This window comes from Chiloscyllium plagiosum, unplaced genomic scaffold (assembly GCF_037043375.1).
Source record: "Chiloscyllium plagiosum isolate Xiang-an unplaced genomic scaffold, Cpla_swu_hap1 HiC_scaffold_45, whole genome shotgun sequence".
In the NCBI taxonomy this organism is placed as follows: domain Eukaryota; kingdom Metazoa; phylum Chordata; class Chondrichthyes; order Orectolobiformes; family Hemiscylliidae; genus Chiloscyllium; species Chiloscyllium plagiosum.
Genome location: NW_028270183.1, coordinates 67,504,528 through 67,519,903, shown reverse-complemented (window position 1 = coordinate 67,519,903; position 15,376 = coordinate 67,504,528). Strand labels below are relative to the sequence as shown.

Below are 15,376 nucleotides of genomic sequence, written 5' to 3'. Positions count from 1 at the left end.
GGATGTTATCACATTGAGAGGGTAGCAAGTATGTAGAAGCATTTACAGCCAAGGCCTGTCAAGACTGGGTATATTCAAGGCTTCAATTATCTCTCTGTTAATAGCATTGAGCAAGGGGCAGTGTAAAATGTGTTCAAATCTGCTGACAATACACACGCGTGGGAGAGCATGTTATGATGAGATCGTGGCAATATGAATAGGCATATAGATCGATTGGGTGAGTGGGCAAAAACTTGTCAGATGCAGTTACATGTCCGGATTGTGAGGACATGCACATTGGTCGGAAGATTCAAAAAACAGAGTACTACTAAAATCGAGAGAAAGTAGAAGAAACGTGTGACACAGAGGAATTTTATACATGGCACAAAGTTTAGGATCATATTATTTCCCTGACAAAAATGTTGGCTCCCTTTCCGATTGCAAACAATGAAAGAGATGGTTTCCCCGGAAAGAAAAATGTACTGAAACTAATAGCCGAATCGTAAATTTAGAAAAGACTTGGAACGTTCCAATGGACGACGTTGATGTTTATGGCTATCTAACATTTGATTACAATGGGGCTGGGTGTGTGAAATAGGGGAGCTGCGGAGTGGAAGTCAGATTACCCATGATTACTTCATGCTTCATCTGTCTTCGTCATTTTTACGGTTTATTTCGCATTTTGGTTCCCGTGAGTGCCCTTGTAAACTTTACCCGCTGGTGACTTATTTCCCTGGTTGTTCTTCATTACGATTCGAAAGAATTCAACATTCGTTTCTCCTGAATCGCGGTAATCTCTGATCAAATATCACCAGCACCTCGACATTTTCCACGTCTGTCTGTCTTTGTGGAATAATAATTGATCCGTCACTGTGTTACTGTTGTACAAATCAAGAACAAATCAAACAGCATCAATAGCATCTAAGATGTAAACGCAGATAACTGCAGCCGCTCCCCAGAGCACTGCTAACTGTGCGATCACAGAAGCATACATTGTACAGCCAGGAAACTCAAAACAATACAAACACTCTTTTGGGCTGCGGACCTGGTTGTATTTCTCAATCAGAAATCGAATTTTACATTGGTGATCTCAACAGTTCCCTCACACAAGGAACTAACTGATGCTGAAGACGGAGGATAAAGTGTGGACTGTAGATACTGGAGATCAGAGTCAAGAGTGTGGTGCTGGAAAACACAGCAGATCAGGCAGCATCCGAGGACTAGCAGAATCGACGTTTTTGCCGAATGCCTGATGAAGTACTCATGTCAGAACCATCCATTCTCCTGCTTCTTGAATGCTGCCCAATCTGCTGTACTTTTTCAGCAACGCACTCTCCATTGCTGCAGACTGTCACACAATCCAAGCTTCACGCCACGGAATCAGCGACACTCAGTGTCATGAGTCAACCTGGCAGTGGTGTTTCGTGTCATGTTGATCTTCAAGAATGCGTTGTTGTGAGTTGTCTGTCCTTTATAATGTTTCCTGCAGTCACTACAGGCAACATTGTTTGTCCAAATTTGTCCTGCCTTTGATGGGTATTTGGTCCATTTTTTGGTGAGTTGTTGTCAAATGTGTCTTTCGGTTTATGCTGTCTCATACATCCGAGTGGCCAGAGGAGTCTGGCTGTACGTGCCGAGACATGCTTTTATCTATAATGTGGAGAGCTTGGTTTGTTGGGTAATGGCATGTCCTCCTGGCATTGGTTTTGACAATGAATGTGGGTGAATATCTATTGTTGCAAAATATTTCTGGAGGATCCACTAAACAACACAACCAGCTGTTCCGAGTAGCAATGCACAGCGATGACGAGGACAACAGATTCGACTGGGACAACACAAAAATATTAGGGCCAGGTAAACAGAGTGCAGCCAGAGAATTTCTATAATGACGAGACTGATCCAATGACTCCATCAAAAAACATGTTGATCTGGACCCAACATACTGGGACATGCAAAGAACGACAAGTACCAGCAACTGAAAGCAGTCGGAAATAAATTAAACTAATTCGAAACGCTTCAGGACAGCAGCGTTTTACACTAGTTTCATCTGCCTTGGGGATATCACCGAGAAACGGGAGGAAACGGCCGCCAACCAACTTCCCGAAACCACCGAACATCCCCACACCATCTGCACCCTTCACCGGAACTGCAGATCTTTACACAAACCTTGAAACCCTGAAACAGTCAGAGTCGCCCCAGCGGGAAAATGAACCCTGGCCTCTCGCGTGACAACTGAGGTTACCAAACGCCACACGGTGGATGTGAGAGCTAACTGAGCCTGCTAGCTACTTGTGCATGCTCTTGTCAATAACATCTGCTTGATTATCCTCATCTCATTTTCCATCATTTAACATTGTATGCCTTAAGCATTACAAATTCATAGTTAAATATCTCTGGAGATTATCAGAATTTCTGCCGCTCTAACATATACAGACAGTGATGTCCAGATTCCAACCACTCCCTAGCTGATAAAGTTTTTATAATGTAGAGATACTCGAACATTTATGACTCTTATCTTAAATCTATGCTTGATTGATCCATCCATCATCGAGAAAATTTTCGTTCAGTGTACCCAATCCATGCCCCTCATTATTTCCTACATCTCAATACTGTCTCCTCTCAATCTCTCCTGCTCTCACAAAAGCAAGGCCAGTCTGTCTAAACTCTTGCATAGCTGAAGTTCTTGGCAAATCACTTCCGCACCGTTTCCACAGCTGTCATGTCGCTTCTTTTATGTGAATTGCAGCATTGTACATAACACTCTAGCGAGAGACGAATAAAGACTTGAAATAAATGTGGGGAATTCACAAACATTGGTCTTTTCCAATAAAGTCTCTTTTCTTCTATACTGTTCTGTGTATTTTTCATGAACCCATTGCTCAAATGAACTCTGGTCCATGCAAATCAAACACTTTACATGAGGATTGATAACCCAACCACATTATCTGATTGCATTAAGGCTTAAAGTTCCTCATGTTGGTATTCGGGCATGTTCACCTAACAAGAGTGACAGCTGCAGCACTAACTTAACAGTGTCAATGTAAAAGTGAATGTTAGTTTGTGCAATGCCCCAGTGACATGGGAGGATGGATGGAAATGAAGAATAGTGATTGGGAAAGGGAGAAACTTCTCCGATATTGGGTGCAGATAAAGTTTGAAGCAAAAAAATCATCACCTTCGAGAGCATATTAACCTTAAAAATCGATTGTTTCCTTTCTGCGTTTGTTTTGCAAGGGTTATATGGAGTTACATGGAACAAATGCGCATTACTGATACTCGGATTTGAATGAAGGTTGCTGCGGCCACAATGCAGTGGACGAGCATCGAAACGATCACATGATTAAATAACCAACAGTAAAATCAATAAGTGCAATGTACGAGGTTGGCGAGGAATAGCACCACATGCATAAGAGGATAACCTAATGAGATTGGGTTGTATCGTCATCTTCGATGTCCTCGGTGGCTGTGGAGATTCCATCATTGAGAATGTTGAAGACTGAGTTCGATAGATTTCAAGAAAAGATTAAATGTACAGACGTAGCACACAAATTGTTGAAATGTGGGTTTCAATGACAACGAAGTTTTACATCGTTACTTTACCAGTGCCTCGAGACAAGGTAGCAACTAAGGTTGCACACTTCAGTCACACCGGTTCCCAGGTCTGGAATCAGAGAAATTTAGTGACGCAATGGCGAAGATCCGATCGGAAATTGAGAGTGAAATGAACGCGTGAATTTCTCCTCTTTCGGCCAGTGACCAAGTCTGTAAGCATGCAGTCCTTCTATGAAGGCAGAGAGGCGCGTGAAACGCCCAGGCTGGGAGCTCCAAACTAGGCCGGCGCAACTTCTGTTGACATGTAATAGGGAGCTGTGGGAAACGAGGCTGGGAGATCTAACCTCTTCTGGATACACTTTAATTGACATGGCGCAGGAAACTTTGGGTTGATGGAACGTATCCTGAGCGGTTTTAATCTGAACTGAAATAGTTTTTAGTAGCATACATTTTTGTGGATTGAGGGAGGATTTGTCCCAGGGAATTGTCACAATTATAAATAAACATTTTGCAAAGACTGAACTCGTCTAGGACTATCTGTGCATTGTGAAATGGGCGAAATATCACTGCAGTCTGACATTTCTCATATTCTGACTCTGCAGTGGGTTAATTTTCTGGAACGAATTTTAAAAATATTTTATGTGTTATTCAACTCTCTGCTAGCTTGTTCTGGTCTGGTCATTGATGTAACATAAACAACCGAAAATTGATATGATGTTGGGATTCGGTTCGAGGTTCCCTCGAATTACGGAAGAACAATGGGAGAGCAGAGGTGAAATTTTTCGGAACAGCAGTGATCAAATTGAATGCATGGGCAGGCAGAGGGTGAAAGGAAGCTTCATGGGGATAAATGTCTTTTCTTTGCCAATGAAACTACCTTCGTCACAAAGTGCCTCACCTGGACTGACAGGAATGGAGTTTATAAGTCCTTCTCCATAGAGTGAGGCGGGGAGAATGTAAACACAGCAAGCTCCAAAAAAAAACAGAAATAATTGTTCTTTTCTGAACCTCAGTCCCGGACTGACGAAGATGACTTTTGGAAAATTATTTTGCACCATGTCAGAAGAGGACTTACAGATTCGACCACGGAAACCAAATTACATATCAAGATAAAGTCATACCACTTTATTCGCAACAACCCCCCTTTTGACACATGGTCCTCACTGTGTGTTAATTGGCAAAGAATGGGAATAATGATCGCGTTGACAGGGTTTACCAATGGGGCCACACCACACCCATTCCCTCATTCTGCACCCTGCCATTGTCTATTCACGCTTGTCCTTCGGCGTGGCCTGCGACTCGACCTCCCAGAAGTCTGCTTTGGATTACAAATATTTGACGTACACATGTCAACTGATCACTTGGCGGCTGCTGGGCTGCCGTCCTTCCCGCTGAGTTTGCATTCGCATTGCCTTGATAAATGGAATCGTACTTTTTTGTGTGGGCTTCACATTTAGTCGGTAGGACCTCTTCCAGGAGGTCAGAAGTCAGGCCACGGTGTATTTTGGGCTTTCCAGAGTAGGTCAAGAAGCCCCTGTGTTTCCACAGAGTTCCATAATTATGTACAACCCCGTATGCATATCTGCTGTCGGTGTAAATATTCACTATCCTTCACTCAGCCATTTTACATGCCTCAGTCAAGGCAATCAGCTCCACTGCTTGAGCTGACAGATGACAAGGGAGTGATTCCGTTTTGACTACCTCATGAGTAGTTACGACAGCATACCAAACACAATTCTGGCCTATCCGTTTACTCCTGAATGCTGACCCATTCACAAAAAAAAAACGCCATATCCTGATTCTGAGTTTGTGAATCCTGCACGTCTGGTCTTGGGCTGCAAATTCTATTAGTTACAGCGACACAGTCATGTGAATCTCCGTCTCCTTCTGTGGGGAGAAGGCTAGCCGCATTACGGACGTTACATCTCGTTATTCTAATGTTAGGCATTTCCAATAGCACAGTATTGTTTCTGAGCCAACGTGCAGCCGACATTTGTGCTGTGTTTTGCTCGGAAACCAGCAGGATGCATGTGGGACCAGGAGGGTTAATTATCCAAAGCCGACTGTGTCCCTGGACGCTACAACAAACTTTTTCAGCTGCAGCCACCGCTCGCAGGCATACAGGCAATCCTGCCGCTACGGGGTCTAAGTTTAGCCAAAATGTAAGCTACATGCCTCAATTTTCCCACATTATCCTGCATCAGCACAGATGCCATGCATCTACTCTTTGTACCAAAGGCTTGTTTGGATTCGGAATCCCCAGTGTAGGTATGGTTTGGAGCGCGATTTTCACTTCAACTGGTACGGTCTCTGGTTCTGCATCTCCTAGTCATTGGAAATTTCATTTCGGGGGCCTCAAGGGTTGTATAATGTGGGATAAAAATTCTACAGTAGGAGTGCATGACCAAAAAGAATAGCAATTGTTTCTTCGTGTGAGGCTTTGGAATTTGCTGGATTGCTTGAACTTAGTCTTGACCAATGGCCTTCCCTTGTTCAGACAAGAAGTGACCTAAGAACTACACCTGTTGTTGCACAATTTGTAATTTTGCGAAACTAGCTTTGTGCCCATTCCTGGCTATATGGCAGAGCAACACAAGCGTATCTTTCTCACATTGTTCCTCTGTGGGTGCTGCTGTTAAGCATTCGTCTACATACTGTAGACACGCTGACCCCGGGGTTAAAACAAGAATCTCCAGACTCCAGCATCGAGCCTCATTAATTATGGTGGGGGACTCACAGTCATCTTGACAAAGTTGCTTGAATGTATACGTTTTGCCTTTGAGTGGAAGAGTGAACCAGAAGTGACTTTCTGGGTGTACTGGTACACGAAAGAAGACATTTGCTAAATCCATAGCAGAGAACCATTTACTGTCCGGTGGAATTTGAGCTAATATCGTACAAGGATTAGGAACATTTGGGGCGGGTGGAACAACAGCATAGTTGACTACCTGCAGGTCTTGAACAAAGCTCCGTTTCCTGATTCACCTGGAATGTTTGCCTTTTTGACCGGAACAATGGGGGCTCTCACCGGTGATTATCCACAAAGAATTATCACTAAAGCTTTCAGGAGTATCCTTTGAGAGCCTCGGGTTTTAACGAGTCTTGTGTTCTGCAAGGACGATACTCAGACTTCCGGGCTATTCTTATGGGGTTCACAGCTTCGTATGAACCCCACATCACGTTTGCCTTTTGCCCTGCACTCAGTAGGGACCCTTCTTAATCTTGGGTCCGAGACATCTACCATAGCTAATCGCCAGGCTACCCTCTTGGCGGGGTTCACCTGGACTGCTCTATCTGCCTGAGTTAGCCAATTTAGTTTCTTCATATCTGTCCTTATATCTGCATTGAATCAGATACGAACATCGTCGCTGAAGACACAATCTTTCGTTTTTTTGTGCCTGCCGTACCCATCATCTCAAATCCTGCCACCTCTCGCAGGATGCCTTCGCCAATGGTACGTGAGGAAAGGTGCCTTCCACATCAAAAGGATAGGGTCTACTTGCCGTCACAGATACTTTGGATAAGTTTACACTGACTGCACATCTGTGATCATTCCAATAAACTTCGCACAATACTAACTGATCTGGTTTAACCAATCTCCTCAAACAATCCTTCTTATATGATTTGTAAGGGCCATCACGGTGTATGTGTGCTGTGCAGTGCTGCATCACCCCAGCAAGGAAATCTGTGTTAATGGAATTAACATGGTTACTTGATTGCTGGGCGAGTGAATCGCTTACTGAACGTTTGGTTCTCTGGCTTAATCGCCACTCATGGACATGCATCGTGGTCCTGTGTCGTAATTTACAGCTTGCGCTGGTAAATCTTCTTTTCGTATTACCTGCAAGCCTGTCAGGGTACTGCACAACCCGACCCCAATCTCACAATTTGCTCGCGAGCCATCTGATTTAAAGAACAGATTTCCGACAATAGTAATGAGAATTGGAATGTTTCACCATTACTGGTTCCGCACAATAGTGGTGCGGTTAAGCTCTCTCGTATCACTCCTGATGCATCCACTGCATCGACTTTCTCAACTGTGTTGATTTAAGGACTGACTCTGTTGCTCCTGTATCTACCAAAAAGGTAACTAGCTCACCTTCCACAAATGATGCATTTTCCCTTGATGCTAGAATTCGCTTCTTCTTATCAACACCTCAAGTTCAGGGGCCTGAAACATTCGAGTTACTTTCCAGATACGGAGTTTTTTTTCTCATTCCTTGACTGTTGATATGGTAGTTTACTGGCCTTGTAAGTCTGCTATTATTTCGGCTTAACTTTACTTTTTTTTCAGTCTATCTGCAACACTTGCCTCTTCAAAGTTAGGTACTTACTTATTTGTTTCCCTGTGCTTTTATTGGTTTCAAAATAAATGTTGATTTTCCATTACAATGAACATCATATCATTTTACAGGTCGCGGCAACAGCCAGGGCCGAAGTGCCTGTACTGCATTGTAACGTTATATGTTGTAAGTTACATTTCCTGCTGGTTTCCGATATCTCTCCTTACTGTGGAAGCTTCTCGTCACATCTTCCAGAGATTTGTCTGCACTTCATTTAATCGAGGCAACTTTATTTACTGCTCAGAATGTGACCTTTCTCCAATGGAGAGAGGAAAATAGTGTCGGTGACAAAGCTGAGATCACTTATGTTTTGTCCAGAATCAACAAAACTATCCCGATCTTCCAGTCTCCTGTACTTCAACATTACAATGTGTTCCCACCCTTCTGGGTCTCTGTCTGTATTCCTGATGAAGGGCTGTTGCCCGAAACGTCGATTTTACTGCTCCTCGGATGCTGCCTGAACTGCTGTGCTTTTCCAGCACCACTCTAATCTAGACACTGTGTTCCCATGCAATCATTTCAGTTTCTGGTCTGCTGCTGTGCTCTTCAAGACACAACACAATCTGGAAGACCGGCAACTCATTTTCTACCGACAGACCATGCAAACATTAGGACCCAACATCGAGTTCAATCATTTTAGAAACCGTCCGCCCTCTTCCACGTTCTTCGTCCACCCGCCCTTCCCATCATTTCCGAAGATGGATCATTGGACTCGAAACGTTAACTTTCCTTTCTATTCAGAGATGGACAAGAGCTGTTAATTTTGTTCACACCTTTTGGCTTTCCTCCTGAGAACTTTGCTTTTCCGTTGTAATCGCCAGACTGCTGGAAGCGTCTGATTTCAGGAGGAGAATTTCACTGGAGATGAAAAGAATGGCAAGGGCTGGACCTCTCCCATTGTGAAGGTACACGAGCTAGGCTGGGGATGTTTATCTAACCGCAGAGAAGGCTGAATGAGAAACCGATTAACGTGCTCATTTTATGAAGAGGATAAATATGGGTGACAGGGATAAGCCTGTATTGGGAAGGAACAGAGTAACATAAATGAAAGACAGGAGACAAGGATTAGATTTAGGAAGAATGCTTTCATCTATAGAATATTGATTATCTGGAAATCATTATCTGAACATGTGGTAAAGCTAAGTATCATGAGAACGTTTCAGCAGTCTGTCACCGAACACTTGATGGGCCAGAGCTTAAGTGGATAAGGACCAGGTACCGGAAAGTGTGACGAGGACAGACAGGCGCGAGATGGGTGTCCTGAACGCAATGCGTCAAAGGCAAACTTGTGTGTTTAAAGCTCGCTACTTGCGCGGCTCTGTGGCGCAATGGAAAGCGTGTTAGACTTCTATATCTCTCTGCAGGCTGCTATTCAAAGGTTGTGGGCTCGAATCCCATCAGAGTCGAGTTTTAATTTATATTTTGCAAAGTGGTCAGACCAGACTCGGTTGCTCATCTGCAAAACCAGTAATATTCGTGCATAAACCTAACTGTCTCGAAACAGAACATTTTCCTCTCACAGATTTACATTTTCGATGTCTATTTATGATAGAGATCGATAAATATCTGTTAGCCACTCGGCGGCACGATGTCGTGGATGGGCTGGAAGAAGACTTAACATTGTTGTGTCAGCCATGATGATATCGAATGACGTGGCGGGGCAGGATCGGTGTTAAGAATGGCCTCCTTCTGCTCCTTTGTGTCTGTGCCATTTCTGGCCCAGGTTTTTAAACAATCACAATGAGGACAATATGAATTAAACGCCAAGTAATATTTTGGTCTCATCTCCACCTCGCTTCCCTCCCAGCTGGAATAGACAGCTCTTGTTTCAGCTTTAGATCAGACAGCGGAGGATTCTCACAAGTTCTCCTTCAGGCTGAACGTTCCTTCAAATAGGTTTCCAAGTGGACACATGGAGCAATCAATTGCATGGATGCTGGGGATTCAGGGGCAGATTTTCCCTTTGCTGGGCTGGAATTCTGCCCAAGGTAATGAACGTGAATTTCTGACATTTTGAATCTTACTCTGGATTCTTGCGACTTTACTAATTAAACTGAATTTCAATTTGCCTTTGCATAACATTATCCAAACTTCACTGTTTATGAAAACCATGCCACATGCTCTTGGATGTAGTATGCTGAACATTGTTGATGTTATGTGCAGTGTGAGTGGATGTGTCATATGAACATGCCAAAGGAAGTTGGTGAAATGTCAGTGAATCGAATACTCTGACGAATTGACGCCAATAGAAGGAAAATCCCAGTACAGTGGCGACATAACATTTCCTGTGATCAATGCAGGAAGCCTCGGAAAACGTACGCAGTATTCAATAAAATCGATTTTCACCACATTTTCTGTGCCATTTTCCTGAAGTTGATGCTTCATAATCGGTGATTCATTATCAGTACAACCTCCTCTGCACTATGTTTCATTTCAGGTCCACAGAAAAAAATGAGTAATTGGGTTGAGGGTCCCAGTTTGTCATCATTTGACGGCAGATCCAGCGGTGTAATTAGTTAGCTTGCTATAGTTGCATTACAGAATGGCAGTACATGCACTGCCAAAATTGCGCATTGGATTCTCGCCAGGTGTTTGTTTTACTGTTGTGAACAGAGATGTTTGCAACTTCAAGCTGAAGAACAGTTCAAACACGGAATATTACACCGCAATAAAGTGCTTTTGGCACTAATGTTGCACCGACCTGTGACGCCAATCTGAAGTCCATCTTCAGAACAGCATGAGGTACCTAACATTTTGCAGACGCCCCCTCTCTCGGCCATCAGGATGTCTAGTACTAATCGATTTTGTGTCACTGCTTCCTAACCGCCATTAACTCAGTGTTAATGAGTGCTAGGCCTTCCTCCGTCTCATTTGCAAATACACCATATGCGAGGATGTTCTGCGAGTGTGTACCCATTCCAATGCAGAGGGATGCCCCTTCGAGTTCGGCGATTGCTGCCTTTTAGGGCGAACACTGTTGTGTTGGTGGACAGTACCGCGGTGTAGCAGCACCTCTTTCTCCCCGGGGGATTGGTGGTACCCTTTCTCGCCACCTGCCCATATTAAACCTGCCATCCTGATTAGATTAGATTAGATTACTTACAGTGTGGAAATAGGCTTTTCGGCCCAACAAGTCCACACACACCAGTCGAAGCGCAACCCACCCATACATTTACCTAACACCTAACACGACGGGCAATTTAACATGGCCCATTCACCCGACCTGCACCTCTTGGTTACTGTGGGAGGAAACTCACGCAGACAGAGGGAGAATGTGCAAACTGCACACTGTCAGTCGCCTGAGGCGGGATTTAAATCGGATTCTCCAGCGCTGTTAGGCAGCAATGCTAACCACTGTGACACCGTGCCGCTCATGGTCTGACCATTGAGAAAGGAACAAGCTATATTTATGGTCGTATCATTTTCGTATGTTGCTGTATAAGAGTCATTGTTCAAGTACAGCATCAGGCTACACTGGGAGATACCCAAAATGAGTCTCCCCCGATTGGTGCAAATACCCGTTTCTCCCCTGCAATCCACTGTCTGGAATGCTGTGGTCGGTAGCGTGTCAGGCTTGGGGCTGCAGTTAGCCTGGAGTTCGGGTGGTGACACGAGATTTGCCCAAATTGCCCCCCACTATCAGGATCAGGCTAGTCGCCTCCCATGGAAGAAGACAGCTGGCATTTCTCGCCAGGCTCTCAGTGATTTGCTGGGCAGTCTACCTTTGGGCTGTGTGCAAACATATCCAACAAGTGTAGCCAAAGTCTAATCTCTCGTTTTGTCTTATGACCAAAGCACATGTTCTGTTCCCTTCACATCTAGCAATGGCCCTTCGCAGCTCCCAACTTACTGGCGTCGCATTTATGCCATTTATCTACAGCAGGCAAATTCCTCTCCTGCTTTAAATTCGCCCTCTAGCCATGGCCGTCTCCCTTAGGGTTCGGGTGTGTCATTAATGACCTTTGCCCGGCTTGGGGTTAGGTCCATGATCTGGTTTGATTGGTTGCCATGCTCCAGTGCTCCTATCGTCTGTAGTACATTCTGCACTGCATCTCGGAGGGCGGGGTTGGGGCGACTGCACCACTATATTCACCTGTCTACTGATTTCGGAGAAGGATCTATCTATTCCACACCACGAGACTCCCTCATTGCTCTTCTGAGTCTTACTTTGATCATAGAATATTTATTTCCCATGTCAGGTGCCCCTTTTGCCGTGGTGGCTACTACTAAGTGCCAGTCACCGGCGCAGCATGGATCCCTGCATAGATCTAAATGTGAGTATTATATTGCGCAATACCTCAGTGAAATGGGAGGGCGGACGTTTAGGCGAGTTAGTTCTTGTGGGAGGGAGAGATTTCGCCGATAAAGGGTGGTTATGATATGTGAAACGCAAAGATGTGAGACAGTGGGTGTTTGAAGAAGGAAACTTATCACCACGTAGAGTATTTTCATGTAAAACAAAGATTGATTTTCTCAGCGTTTGCTAAGCACATATTACATGGAGTAAAACGGGAAAAATGCCAATTGCTGTCACTGTGATTCGAGCAGAACTTGCAGTGTTGATAATGCCAAGGAACAACCATTTCATGATCCTGGCACCACATGGAAAAGCACGATGCAAAAAGCAATAAGGATCGTGGCAGAGGTATGCCAAGAACAGAATCACACGCACAAAGGAATACTTGTCAAACCGGGACTCAACCGGGACCTGGTCCAGGACATTCAGCCTCGGACCTTTGGGTGACCATCCTCCAAGGTGGACTTCGGGACAGGCAGCAGAGGAAAGTGGCTGAGCAGAGGCTGATAGCTAAGTTCGGTACCCATAGGGAGGGCGTCAACCGGGACCTTGGGTTCATGTCACATTGCAGGTGATCACCATTGCACTACACACACACAGATATTCCTACACACACACACACTCTCACATGCACACGGACACAGATATACACAGACGCGCACACAGACACCCACACACACTCTTATAGACACACAGAATCCCACACATGCACCCCCTCACAGACTTAAGACACTCTGCACTCACTACACACACACACACACTCACACATTCTCATACTCACAACCCCCACCCCAGACAGACACACACACAGACAGACAAAGACCCACATGCACACATATACATTGTGTGTGGTGAATTTTTTTGGTACTTTCAGAGTTACATTGCATTTTGCTCAAAAACCACATAGATTCATGTCGACCTCTGAGCTCAAAAACTGCTTGAATTTATGTAAAACTCTGTTATTTCACTTTTTAGATTGGAATCAATCTAAATATCAGGTCATAGACAGAGAACACAGGGGGCTAACACCATCAATATATTGTCTTGCTATCACCATTGTTAACAGCTAACCCGAGAATGCAACTTTTAAAAGTAAAGGAGTTTGTGATTTACACATGAAAGAAGTGAAACTATCACTGTATTCTAACAGATGAAAGGCTTAACAGACAATCAATTCTTCAATGTATAATTTCAGTTACATCACACTGCAAATTTTTGCTATAAATTCTGTGTTACGATCGAGCCCTCCACAATCACCTGATGAAGGAGCGTCGCTCAGAAAGCTAGTGTGATTCCAAGTAAACCTGTTGGATTATAACCTGGTGTTGTGTGATTTTTAATTTTGTACACCCCAGTCCAACACCGGCATCTCCGAATCTTGTCAAACAGTGACTGAGATGTGGGAACTCAGATTCGGTTAAATATATAGCTTCTATGTCCGGAGAGACTGTAGAGATTGCAACACTGATGTTGTAGGATATTACGTTTGCAGTTATCTACAAAACTTCAAAGGGTCATGGGATACTGCAGGGTATTGCTGAAATGTATTTCTCAATAACATTGTATTTTAACATCGGTTGCTTCACCAATTTCCTCAATTATTGACGTAATCATATAATGGCATGTCATATAATCCCAGTTCAAGGGCGTGGAATCAGAGAAATTGAGTCGCAGTGCACCCAAAACTAATTGGAAATGGTAATGGCATTCAGAGTGAGCATGTGGCTACGAAAATGCAATCGGTTAGTGTAATGCCATTCTCTGATGATACAGAGGAGCGTGAAATATCGAGGCTAAAATCTCCCGCCTTAACGACAGCGGCTTCAATTCTCACGCATCAAGAAGCAGTGGGACATCAGGCTGGGAGGTCGAATTTCACCTGCAAGAACTTGTATTGACATGGAAAACGGACCGTTGGGACATCAGCTGGTCGAATAGATAGTCAACTATTTTAATCTTTAGTAAGTAGTTTTCAGCAGGATACTTGTTTGTGAACTGAAAGAATATCTACAACTGGGACAGTCTAAATTACAAAGAAGAATTCTGCAAAGAGTCAATTCTTGGAGAAGCATCTGTACAGAGTGATGCAGAGGAATGTTTACGTCATCTGCCGTTCTTATATGGTTGACTTTGCACTGGATTAATTTCCATGAAGGGATTTTTTTCCTCGGTTCACAGTATTCACTTTCCGGCATACTCGCAAAAGTCGTTACTGTACTCGAAACCTCTGAAAGTTAACTGGTATATACAATGTGGTGATTAGGCTCACGTTCACGTCAGTTATGCTGAAGAAGTGGATTCGAAATTCATCTGATCAGCAGTGATTCCATTAAATGACTGAGCAGACAGAGTGTGAATGGAAACTTCATGAGGACATATGTGTTTTTTTTGGAAAATTCGCTGTTTGAAAGGTGATGAAGATTAGACTGAAGCAGTGACAGTCATTATCTTTATTGCTTGTTCAACTGGTGAACATGACTACTATTAACCGTGTCCGTATTAGCATCACGGCTCTTAAGGCTGCATATGTGCATCGGGCCAATGGCGCAATGGATAACGCGCCTGATTACGGATCGGGAGACTGTAGGTTCAAATCCTACCTGGCTCGCAGGCAAAGCAGACTTTAACCCCGCTTAAAAACTGATTTTTCTAAAGCCGAAATAGGTTTTGAGCTCTTCATCTGTGGGTATGAGAATGCCTTCATTAAATGTCCCCGAGAACATGAGAGTCAATGTTCCAGCGTCATCACAGGAGGGAAGCCGAATAGTCGCACACGTTGCTCATGGGCACCTTTCCATTTCATAAAGCCACCGATCGAATAACTGTTGCTCGCGGGAATGCTCGGTTTTGAGCATTTTTCGAAACTCTTTGGCCAGTGGAATTATAGAAGAATGAAGGGTTAACTGTCCAACTGATCTTTATAGAGAGTGAGTTCCAGAGTCGACCACCCGCTGACTGATAAAGTTTTCCTACCAGTCTATTCAAAGCTTTCTGCATCTTATCTGAAATCTACAAAACCTGGTGATCGAGCAAGAGCAAATGTTTCCTTCATCTGTAATTCCTTGCTCCTCATTATTTCGTACACGTCAATCATGTCTCCTCACAATCAGCTCTGCTCTGAGAAAAACAACATTTTGAAAGTCTTGTGTTCACTTAAATTTCTTGCCTGTTTTTAACAGTTCGGTGAGTGGAGTAGTCCAACTGA

At 44.0% G+C, this 15,376-nt stretch overlaps 1 non-coding gene across 1 annotated transcript; it reads left to right on the top strand.

The window, feature by feature from the left end:
* The first annotated feature begins 14,706 nt into the window (after positions 1 to 14,706).
* On the top strand, positions 14,707 to 14,779 carry trnar-acg (transfer RNA arginine (anticodon ACG)). Its single transcript has one exon. It is a non-coding gene; the product is annotated as a tRNA-Arg (tRNA).
* The last annotated feature ends 597 nt before the right edge of the window (positions 14,780 to 15,376 follow it).